This window comes from Condylura cristata, unplaced genomic scaffold (genome assembly GCF_000260355.1).
Source record: "Condylura cristata isolate star-nosed mole 26May11 unplaced genomic scaffold, ConCri1.0 scaffold00026, whole genome shotgun sequence".
Classification (NCBI taxonomy): Eukaryota; Metazoa; Chordata; class Mammalia; order Eulipotyphla; family Talpidae; genus Condylura; species Condylura cristata.
Window position 1 is genome coordinate 13680372 of NW_004567127.1, and position 11492 is coordinate 13691863.

Genomic DNA, 11492 nt, shown 5'->3' on the forward strand with positions numbered 1-11492 from the left:
TATTAAAAAATAAAAATAAAAATAATAATTAAAAAAATAAAATAAAATAAAATAAAAACAGAGGAGGGCAAGCACAAGGGACAATGGTGACAGTTCACGATGATGTGGTGGGAGATTTATGGAAGCCACAGACGAGGAGAGAAATAAAATACTGTACAAAAATGAACAAATGTCAGAAAATTAAAATGTTTTAATAAAAAACCTAGAATGGCAAGGTGTCACTGCAGCTGTGGTGGGATCAGGCATTTGTAGAAATCTTTAGATTTCTTGAGTTTAATACGCTATATAGGGGACAGTAGCAAGATGTGATGTCAACCCAAAGACCTTCAAATAGGTGCACAGAGAAGTAAAGTTGGGAAGAGGGACAAAGCTCTATAGTAGGGGACTGTGTATACCTTGGTGGTGGGTGTGGTACCACAACATTCTGAAGAAGGGTGAGTATAGCTCTAAATCATATGCAGTGTTGTATACCAATGTTACCACTATAAAAAGACACAATAATAAATAAATAAATCCATCCACTGAGGAAAAAACATAAAAAAAAAAAAAAAGAACTCTCAATGTCCTGATATACATCTTCTGCAACAATCTTCAACATGGTTAGAGTTAAGGGTGGAAGGTTATGCAAAACCCTGAATTTTAGGAATTTGTTGGCACTGGATATCCCCCTTAAGATTTCACACCTTCACCTCTCTTACTGCTGAAATTTTGCTTATCTCTAGTGACATTTATTATTTTAAATGTATTACTCACAGACCATCTCCTTCCCAGATTATAAGCAATCTAAAGAGCTGGAAAAATACCTATAATCTAAAATCTTTTTATTCTAGAGCCTGGAGTAGTGAATGAACTTACTAAGTGCCAAAAGGAATAAATGAATGGGGTCTCCCTGGTGATACAAAGGGTTAAAGCTCAGCATTATGAAGTTATCAGCAGCCACTGCAGCACAAATTCGATCCCCAGCCAGGGAAGTGACCCACCTGGTGCAGCAGACCTCTCCTGTCTTACCCACTGATCCTCTCAGCAGTGTATTTCAGTCGCTCTCCCTGTTCTGCTCCCCACTCTTTCCCCACATCACTATCTTGTACCCACTTCTTGTATATATAAATAAATACATTTTTAAAGGAATAAATGATGGAAACTGCATGCATGTGTTCATACATGTAGTTTGAATATATGTTATATATATTATGAGAGTGGCTTGAAAAAAGAGATGTTTCTAGGTAAAGTAGCCCAGTTTATACTCTGGACTCTTTTTCTTGTAACATTGGGCTGCCTAAAGCATCCCTCCCTATCTTTAGGACTAGCCCCCCCAAAACGTAGACCATAAAGGCTAACACTGAGTCATGGCCAGGGGCTACAGCCTGATGCAGGGGGTGGTCACCTGAACTAGCAGGGAAAAGAGGGTACAAACTGTGTCTGCACCATGTATCGTACAGTCTAAACTGTCAATACTGAGATTCACAACTGAATGGACTGAATTCACTGTTAGGTTTTTGTGGCAAGTCCTAGGAATTGAAAGTAGTTATATTCCAGAAAGATGCAACAAAGTAACAAACTATTGGTAGCATAAAGAGAAAAGGGTCCAGAATTTGGGGTGATGAGGACTCCTTTCCTCTGGGTGCAGCCAATAGCTGGGGTAACAGGCAACCACAGTGCCCAGGCCATAGGCGCCTCCTCAGCTTGGCTTCTGGAGCTCCCTACAGTCTCAGCTTCACCTATGTTTTTCATTCAGTGAAGGATGCTTCATTCATTTATTAGACAAACATGTTGTATTGCCTCTAGTGTACCAGGCACTAAGAGAATGTGGTAAGTCAAGAAAACACAACTGTGAATTTGTCACAGCCCTGCATTCAAGGAGTTTTTGGTTCAAAATGAAAAGCAGACACATGAATAAAAAGTGCAAAAAGGTAAACGGTCTAAGGAAAATACACACTGTCTATGGAGCGCAGAGGAAATGCCTGGAGGATTTGCCATCCCCAAATACTTGGGAATGGTGATGGTTGGGATGAAAGATGTTCAGGAAAAAAAGCAAAGTCTGGAAAGCTAGCATGGTTCAGCAGTCAAATGAGGAAAACAAGAAAGATTAGATTAAGGGGAAAGATTCAGCTATCAAAATCAGTTTGTTAAAATTTGAGGCACACGAAAAGGCAGGATTAAGTCAGACAGAATTCAGGTAGTGAGGTAAGATGGGAAGAAGTGGGATGCATGGTTGGAGTAGAAGCCAATGGCCTCAACTTGACAGCCTAGGGACCTGCTAAAGTTAAGCGATACTGGAAGCCAGGCAATACATTCAGCTGTCATGCCCACTGCGTAAGTGAGCCAAGCTCACAAAGATGAGTGGCAGCTGAGATGCAGCACACATCCAGCTGGCGAAGCCATGCCCCTGCCATGCTACCTGCACGTAAGGGAAGGAGAGCCCTTTTCTGACTTGTCTAGAGGGAGAATGTCGGCCAGAAGTCATCATACCTTTTAATTTTGATGTGGGTAGGTAGGTAAATAGTGCTACTGCTGACAGAAATGGAGCTGGTAATCTATAGGGGAAATAGGTTTTAGAGGGAAAAATTAAATTAAAAAGTTAAAGTTGACCCTAAGTTCAAGAGAACTCTGAGATGTCTAAGTAGAGATTTCAAATTGGTAGTTGGCTGACTAATTGATGTGCTGATCAACTTGTTATTTCCAAAAATTTACCTCTAGCAGCTTTTGGGTTTTCACTCAACACCATCATTATCCACAAATGATGGCCATTTTATCAATTCTTCTCCAGTGTTTACTTTTCCCCCATCCTGCACTGGCTCAGGCCTTCACGCCAAACTTGAATATAAGGGGTGATGGTGATCATCCTTGCCTTATTCCATTTTATTACATTTTACTAGGGATTTGTCCATGCAACCTACATTCCGAATTTACTGATAGAGTTGGTCATAATAACACTAGTATATTTTCTTATCTTGTTAAAGTCTGTTTTGTTATTTGTATTTTCCCTCTTTTTTTTTTTTTGATGGCCAAATTAGAAACCTGTAAATTTGACTAATTAATTTGAAAGATAAATTTGCTTAGTGGTAGTTAATGGTACAAGGTTTCTTTTTAGGGTGATAAAAATATTCTAAATTTATATAGTGGTATTAGTTTTTCAATTCTAAATATACTAAAAACCACCAAATTGTACATGTAAGAGGGTTAATTTTATACCTGTGCTTTATATACATATTTTCTTAAAAATAGATATTAACAAAATTATACATGCACACACAATTACTTGGCCTGTATAATGTTCAGTATCAGTGTATATTTGCCTACATCAAGGCTTCCTTTGATATTGCTTTTCTTTATATCACAAAGCTGTTGACAAATTAACCACATTAGTAGTCTACCAAGAAAATCTGAATCATTTATACATGATGTCTTTAAAACTATCAAACTTTAAATAACTAACAGTCTCTAAAATACTGGTAGATGGTCTATCCATAAACACAAAACCAATCTAAGGAAAGCAGGTCACAGAACACAACCCAGTTCAAACTTGGCACTAAATGTTGCAATGGCCTTTTTTCACATAATCATGATGTTCTAATCATTCTATGATGTGACTTTTAAGTCAATGGGTAGTCTATTACTACTTAGTAACTTTCTGAATCCAGATTTAAACATTTTGGAAGCTAAAGAATTTCCATCTTCTTTCAAAAGATTTTGGCTTACTAAAAACTGAGCACAGCGAAAAACTTTTGCCAACAATTAGTTATTTCATGCATATGAATTGAACAACAAACAGAATGCAATTAGCAGGGGATTAAAAAAATAAAGAATACATTTCTTTTTGAACATATTAAATGTATTAAAAATACATTTAAAATATTGAGCAACGAATTAGAAATTACCATGAAGCATGGTAAAGTCTTAAAATATTATAGGTCAGATTTTCCTGTTTCTCAAAAAAACTTTTTTAAGATAGCAGACCAAAAAATTACTATCTATGGACTGCCAAAAAGGTACACTTCCTGCTTCTCAAGAAAATATAAGCCATGACTGTAAGAGGAAGAGAAAAAAAAGCGTGAGGTGCTAATTTACTACCTTTTGCAAAAGCATGTGGATATGCACAGTGGTGCACATGCATGTATGCCTGAGTGTGTCAGGATAGAGTCAGGTGTTGGTTGCTCTCTTAGAGGAACAACTGTTCATCTATACTAGCAATATATAAAGCATTCAAGCCTTATTCCAATAGACTGCCAGTTTTGCTAGGATCTTGATCACCTATTACATACATGGTTTCTTTTTTAACAAAAAATTCTAAACATTACATACGAAGAAAAGGTTAGAAGTATGTATGCATCTCTAAGACATGTGAACTGAAATCTGGACTCTTATCTCAAACCTAATGCAACTGTCCCTTTGCTGAGAAATAGTTAGGTCCGATAAGGTGATTTAATTGGTGTAGTAATAAATCTCCCTTTAAGAAAACTAGATACACAACTCTAAAATGGTCTCCAAGGACAATGGGGTTCTTAGCAATTTAATACCCTCTATCCATGAGAATGAAAACATTACATGCAAATGACTTAATAAGCAGGTATGTATCAAGGAATGGAAACCAAAATGACAAACACAATTTTAGATTCAGTAACCCATAAAATGACCTCAAAATGGGCCCTCCCTGGTGGCGCAGGGGGTTAAAGCACAGCACTGAGAATCTAAAGCTGCTTCCACATGAGTTCGATTCCCACCTGCCCTGGAGGTGACCACATGGCGTGGCAGACCTCTCCTGACCCGCCCGCTGCTCCCCTCAGCAGTGTACTTCGTTGATCTGCCTGTTCTGCACCCCACTCTGTTTCTGGTGAATCCTCTCACCCTCCGCATCTCTGGCCTGTACCCCAGTTCTGTATGAATAAATAAATAAATCTTTAAAAAAAAATTCTTATTAAAATGACCTCAAAATGAGAGGTTAAAATACTGTGAGAAAATGGAAGTATGAAAAGAGATTTATTAAATATTCATTCTTGAATCTCAAGGCATCAATGCCTTTATATATTCAATGATGCATAAAAAAATTTAAAATCACATTGCAAAGAAAATCAATATGACTCATAATAGACAGGGGATTTATTTGTCTCATAAAAATTCCTACACATGAGCCAGGAAAAAGAAATGAATTAATAGGGTAATGGGTTTAGGGTCTGAAGATGCAATTCATTAAATAAATACAAGTACTCAGCAAATATAGAAAGGACGTTGAATCTCACCAGCTGAAAAAATGTTAAATATATTTTTCTAATCCATCCTGCAGACACTGTAATAAGAGAATATAAAAGTGAAATAAAGGATGATCATTACAACATTATTATTAACAGTAAAACTTTGGGTGCAACTTAAGTATCTATTGGTAAGTGAGTGGCTAAATGAATGAAGGTACTGACATAAACTCATTATAGTCACTAACAAAGTATTTCTTGAGAGACATGGTTTTCCAATATATTGGACTGTTCTTTTTCTTAACCCAAGCAAAGTATACATGAGGATTTTTTATGTATATATATTTACATATATACTATCCGTGTTTTATAAGCTTCTGATTTTTCACCAAAAAATGAAAAGATTGGGTGTAAATGTATATACAGTAGTGAAATGTACATGATATGTTAATGTAAAAACGATATTAGACAATAAAGACCGTTATGAACCATATAAGCCCAATTTTGTGAGTAAAAAATTATTGTGTATGCAAACTGTAGTAGCTATACTATGATATATAGCATATTAAAAAATAACAAGGAGGTGACTGTGAGAACCTGTGAGAGGAATGGAGTGGGATTGGAAAGACTTCTTACCTACCTCTCCTAAAATGTATTTTATAATGTATGTTTTTCAGTAAGAAAAAACTTAAATAGACACAATGGAATATTCCTCAGCAACCAAGAGAGATAAACTTATGCCACTCGCAGCAACACTGATGGAGCTAGAAGAGATCATGCTCAGTGAAGTAAGCCAGAAATAGAAAGAAAAACATAGAATGGTTTCATGTATAGAAAAAATGTCGAGGAATCAAATAAATGATCAGGAAAAAAAATCTAAGTATAATAAAGCAAAAATCAAAATCACCAGGAAACTATAGATCAGAGACACTCTTGTAGGGAGGAGGAGGGAGAAGGAACAGGGCAGGGTGGGAAGAACACAAGGGACTGTGATGATGGTGAACGGGGAATTGGTGGTGGGAATTTCATAGGGAAATCATATATTGAACAAAAATGAAGGATGACAGAATAAATATATTTAAAAATTTTAAGAAGACAAAATTCCAAATGAAGATGTTATAATAACTTTTGATCACACAACAGAAAATAAATGCTAGAATTAGTCAACAATAGTAAAAGCAAGTCTTTACTGAGCACATAATAAAGAGTTGTCTTATGTGCTTGGTTTGGTTAGTCTATAGAACAATTTAAGACCTAAGCTTATACCTAAGTTTCTCACATTGTAATTGGAGAAAGAAAATTCTTTTATCAACTTTTTAGTTGATAAAAACCTTTATATATAAGGTTGCAATCATGTCTATTTTATAGATGAAGAAATCAGACACAAGAAAGTTAAGTAATTTGACAAGGTATCTTGCAGTAAAACATGCACATCTTAGATTAGGATATAAATCCAGGCATACTACCTCTGCTGCTTTTACCAATGTATCTTCTCTCCATATAATTTCAAGTAAAATTTAATTTCCATTATTAAGTGATGTGTTGTAACACTATAGTATGTTTCAGGTCTACCTCCAAAACACATGGAAACATTTTTGAAAAGTATGGATACTGTAAAATATAAAATAGTATACAGTAAAACTGCAGGAGTTTTTATGCCTGACTGGAAATGAAATTGAGTCTGCAATGGAGTGAGAGAATCAAGAAATCTTAAAAGAGGGTATTTTACTTTTGTTTTAGTACCTAGAAAAAAAATCATAACTATGATATTATTCATCTATAACTTAGATTGCTGGGGGGGGGGGAAATCACAGTTACTATAGAAGTACATTTTGAAAAATTATATTACACTATTGGCAGGATGTTTTGCTGGTCTTTTAAAAAGACAGCCTGTAATAATGTTTGGAAAACTATTGTTCTTTTCTTTAATTCAAAGCAATTAAATAATGAGAATCCTTTTCTTTGTAATTCTCGTATGCATTTATAAGTAATTAATTACTGCTTTTTTCACTTTGCTTAGAGAAGCCCAAGAAAATGTATAGATCATTTGTCATCAATTAAACATTCTATCACTAACAAACGTAGAGGTTATTGGTCAAAGATTACCTACTTAACATTCAAAACTTCTTTTATATCAAAGCTTCACTATACTCAGATTATAATGTCATGAAAATTAAAATATTGAGAATCTGTATTCTCAAATGAATAGTGGGATATAGGAAGAAAAAAAAGCAAGGGATTATAGTGAGTTACATCTCTCCCAAATCCTTATAATGCAAACATTTATACCAGGAAGTCACTTAAGTAAAATACTTCATGCTGTAGAGGAGAAAAGGAAGTTGTATAAGGATTGACTGTTAAGGAAAGTTCATGTTAAAGGCAACTTTAATGATGTAATTGAAGAAAATAAAACATTCATTCACTGTTGGTCAGAATGCAAACTGGCACAACCCATTGCAGAATGGCAGGGAGATTATTGAAAAATCTAAAACTATAAATATCATACGATCCAGCAATATTGTTCCTAGGTATTTTTCCAAAGAACATGAAAACAGCACCCCTGAGATCATGACAGCATTGCTAAGACACGTAAACAACCTAGAGGTCATCAACAGATAACTGCATAAAGAAGTGTGGAGTACTACTCAGGAGGTTAAAAAGACTGAATTTTGCCTCTTCTGACAATATGGATGGAACTTGAGATGATTATCTAATTGAAAATGAAAGAGAATTACTATATGGTTTCCATTAAAGTGGAATATGAATAACCTAAAGAAAACCGACAAACAAAAAAACAGACCCCTTGAAAAATCTAGTGTTTACAAGATAGGGTGGATAAGCAGGTATATGAGAAGGGTAGATGTTCTCAATCTGAAAACAGAATGGCATTAGAACTTAGGTGGTAATGTAAGGTTTATACACACACAGAATTAAAGAGGAACCTAGCTACCAAATTTATATAGTTTGTAAATCAATGGCAAATAAATGTAATTTCCTTAAAAATATATCAGAGCAACTAATTTTAGCAGCCTTAGTAAATTCCTTGGGCTTTATTTATGTCTACCCAGAAACCCTCAATAAACACTAAAATTTACAGAGATTCTTATGAGGTTCCCTACTCTTCTTACTCTGGGGCAAAATGAAGGCATATAATATTTGGGGGAAGATGAGGCAAAGAGAGGTATGAGAACCTGCCTCAAAGTAAATGGCTGGAATAAATCAGACTTTCAGTCACCAGCATTCAGAACTCCCTACTTTATGCAAGCAAAAGAAACAAAATACACAATAAAAGCAGACAAATTTAAAGTGACTATCAGAGACTCCCCCAAATGGTTTACTCCCCCCCATTTTTTTATATAGAGGTTGTTCTTCTATACATAAAAGGTGGAATAGTAAACTAAAACAATCATGTAGAAAGTGTAGGAAAATGATATTTACTAAAGTTGTTCATAATTGACTTGCTTGGGAAGCTGAATTTAATTGAAATTTGATAGCATCAGGGAGTGAACCCAAATGAAAATTACACTAAAAAATTAGCTTTAAGAGGCTAAGATACTCAACTCAACAACTGTTTTTTTTCTGCATGTGGTTTCCAATTAGGATTATACTGTTTCAACAAATGGACTTTTTTATTTTTTTGAGAATTGGAAGTGATATATCATTATTCATTAGCTAGTACAGAGTATATACAATCATTGGAACTGCTATTTCCTTTAAAACACTCCAGACAATGTTTTAAATCAAATATATATTTTTTCTTTTGTATCCTCTAATGTCTCCTTTCCAGAGAGAAAGAAACATTACCTCATTCAATAAACAGTAAAATCATCTTTGACAGACATGTTCTTCTAACTGTAATTGTGCATAAGTGTGGGTAAGAAAAGGACAGTCTGTAGCCTACAATAGAGATAGAAAAACTATCAAAACTGTCAATAAAAAATAATATACTTTGTGATAATATTTTGCAAGATTGGTGAACAATAAGATAGAAGGCATAAAATGAAAATTTTATACACATCTACTTACAGTTTTTCTCCCTTGTGCAGGTAACACTTCCTGTTTTGTAATTTATGAACATGCTTTAGGAGTGTGAGGAATTAGATGAGGTTATTATCTTGAAATAAACAGAACTGCCTACAGAAGCAAGCTATCCTAAATTTGTGTTCTAAGATATTACTTTTCAGCAATAGGACAACATGTAAATGCAATTAATATGTAAGCATGTAAATAAAATTTCTTGTGAAGAGTTGGATATGGAATTTGAATGGAAACTCCTCTGGCCCTCATTTTTTCATCTACAAATAAGGAATAATACTACATATGACTTTTTTGAGTTATAATGTTACTGACAGAGTACTGTTATTTATGACAAATAGTAAACTTAGACTTTTCTTAGACATTTCAGATTCATTATCTGTATTAGCTGATATTAGGGTTGGCAACAAATGCTAGAAACACAATATTATATATAAATGAAGCCATATAAAAAATTGTAAGAAGAAAATGAACTATAGAACTCACTATGATATTTTGCTAAATATTTTTAAAATGGCTTATTTGTTTGTGATGAGCATGTATTATTTTTGTACTCAAAAAAAATAAACATACATCAAAAATATAAAATCTAGGAACATCAAACTGGCACTGGGCAGTGACCTGCAACCGATGCATATTCAGTGACAGTTTTAGTTACAGTGGTAGGAAATATATTAACAAAAAATAGGTAATACATTTTCTTTGATAAAACAAATAATGTGAATTTTAAATATATTAGCCAGTTTATTTATTTTATAATATGAATTCATTTGCTATTTATCATTAAATGTAATTATATTTTTCCACTTACCAAAGGAAAATAAGTGGTAATCTCCCTTGTTTTCAAAAATATTGAAGTAAAAATGATTTTGGCTTTCATGAAATAAAAATACATACACAGAGTACTTATTATACACAAAGCAATGACTCTAAAAAATGAGCACGTAGGGAAATCTTGATGGTAAGAACTAGTTTACTCGCTCAACAAATATGTTTTGAATACTCACTCTGTTCCAGGCCCTATATAATGCCCTGGGGATTACAAAAAGAAAATTACATAGGTCCTGCTTTTTGATTTAGTGATTGAGACGAACACAGAAATACCTTTCTAAATTCGATCCCTGAAAAATCAAAATAACCACAGCTAATTTTTATATCTAGTCATAACTCTAAAATGTAGATATTCTTTGAGGAAATGTCACAGAATTATACGCTTTATGACTGGAAACCAAGAGCAAAGAGCTTAAATGACTTCTCTTGTTGAAAAATATTAAGAGACAGAAAAGTTAAACTAGCACTCGGGAATAAGAAAAGGGAGAAAGACAAATTTTTCTCAAATATCTATCATTCTTTTGAAGTTTGGTGGCTCTTCTAAAGAAACAAACTCACTTTCCATGAGTTATGTAATCCTGAATCATGAAATAGTTTAGTTGCTATAACATAGCCATTATAGCAAAAGCCTTTCTCATATCTCGAAAAAGTTCTGCTCTTCTCTTTTTGTCAGTTTTTCTAGTGGTGATTGTGGTAACGAAAGAAAGCCTTAGATTCATAGTGATAAGAGAGAGTGGTTATTTTTCTTCCTTGGTGGTCAGCACGGACATTTATATTGAGAGCTTAATAATAAGCGTTTTCAATACCAGTAAAAGGAAATTCCTTTGTAGTGGTGTTTGAGATAGACTTTACTCACTGGGACATTCATTCACTCATTCATCCAAGCAAAGCTTTTCTATCACTTACAATATATCAAATAATTTTTGGTCACTGGGTAGTAAAAATGAGGAAGGTACAGTCTAGGCCCTAGAATTCACAGAGTTTACTGGATAGGCAACAAATTTCCTGGAATTCTATAATTCTATAATCTATAATCTATATAATTCTATAATTCTATAATCTGGAATTCTATAGCTAGTAGAATTAGTCATATACTATTAACTGTGTAGGTTTCATTTCTTCATTTAGTAAATATGTACTGAGTTCCTAATACTGTGAATTATGTTAACATAAAACAATGTGTAAAAACAGTCACAGCCTCAGTTTTAAAAGAGCACGCTAAACGGGGAAAATTGAGGCCAAAATTGCTAATTATTTAGGGTCCTTCCTGGCAGTACAATGAGTTAAAGTGCAGCATTACAAAGCTAGCCACAGCTGATTCAGTGTGAGTTCGATCCCTGGCCACGGGGCTGACCCACATGGCAGAGTAGAATTCTCCAGCCTTGCCTGCTGCTCCCCTCAGCAGCGTACTTCATCAATCTGCCTGTTCTGCTCCATACT

The 11492-nt window shown here is 34.3% G+C and overlaps 1 long non-coding RNA gene across 1 annotated transcript in view; it reads right to left on the minus strand.

The window, feature by feature from the left end:
- LOC105854080 overlaps window positions 1–11492 on the minus strand; it is a 116678-nt gene that overhangs the window by 57887 nt on the left and 47299 nt on the right. The window lies entirely within an intron of this gene.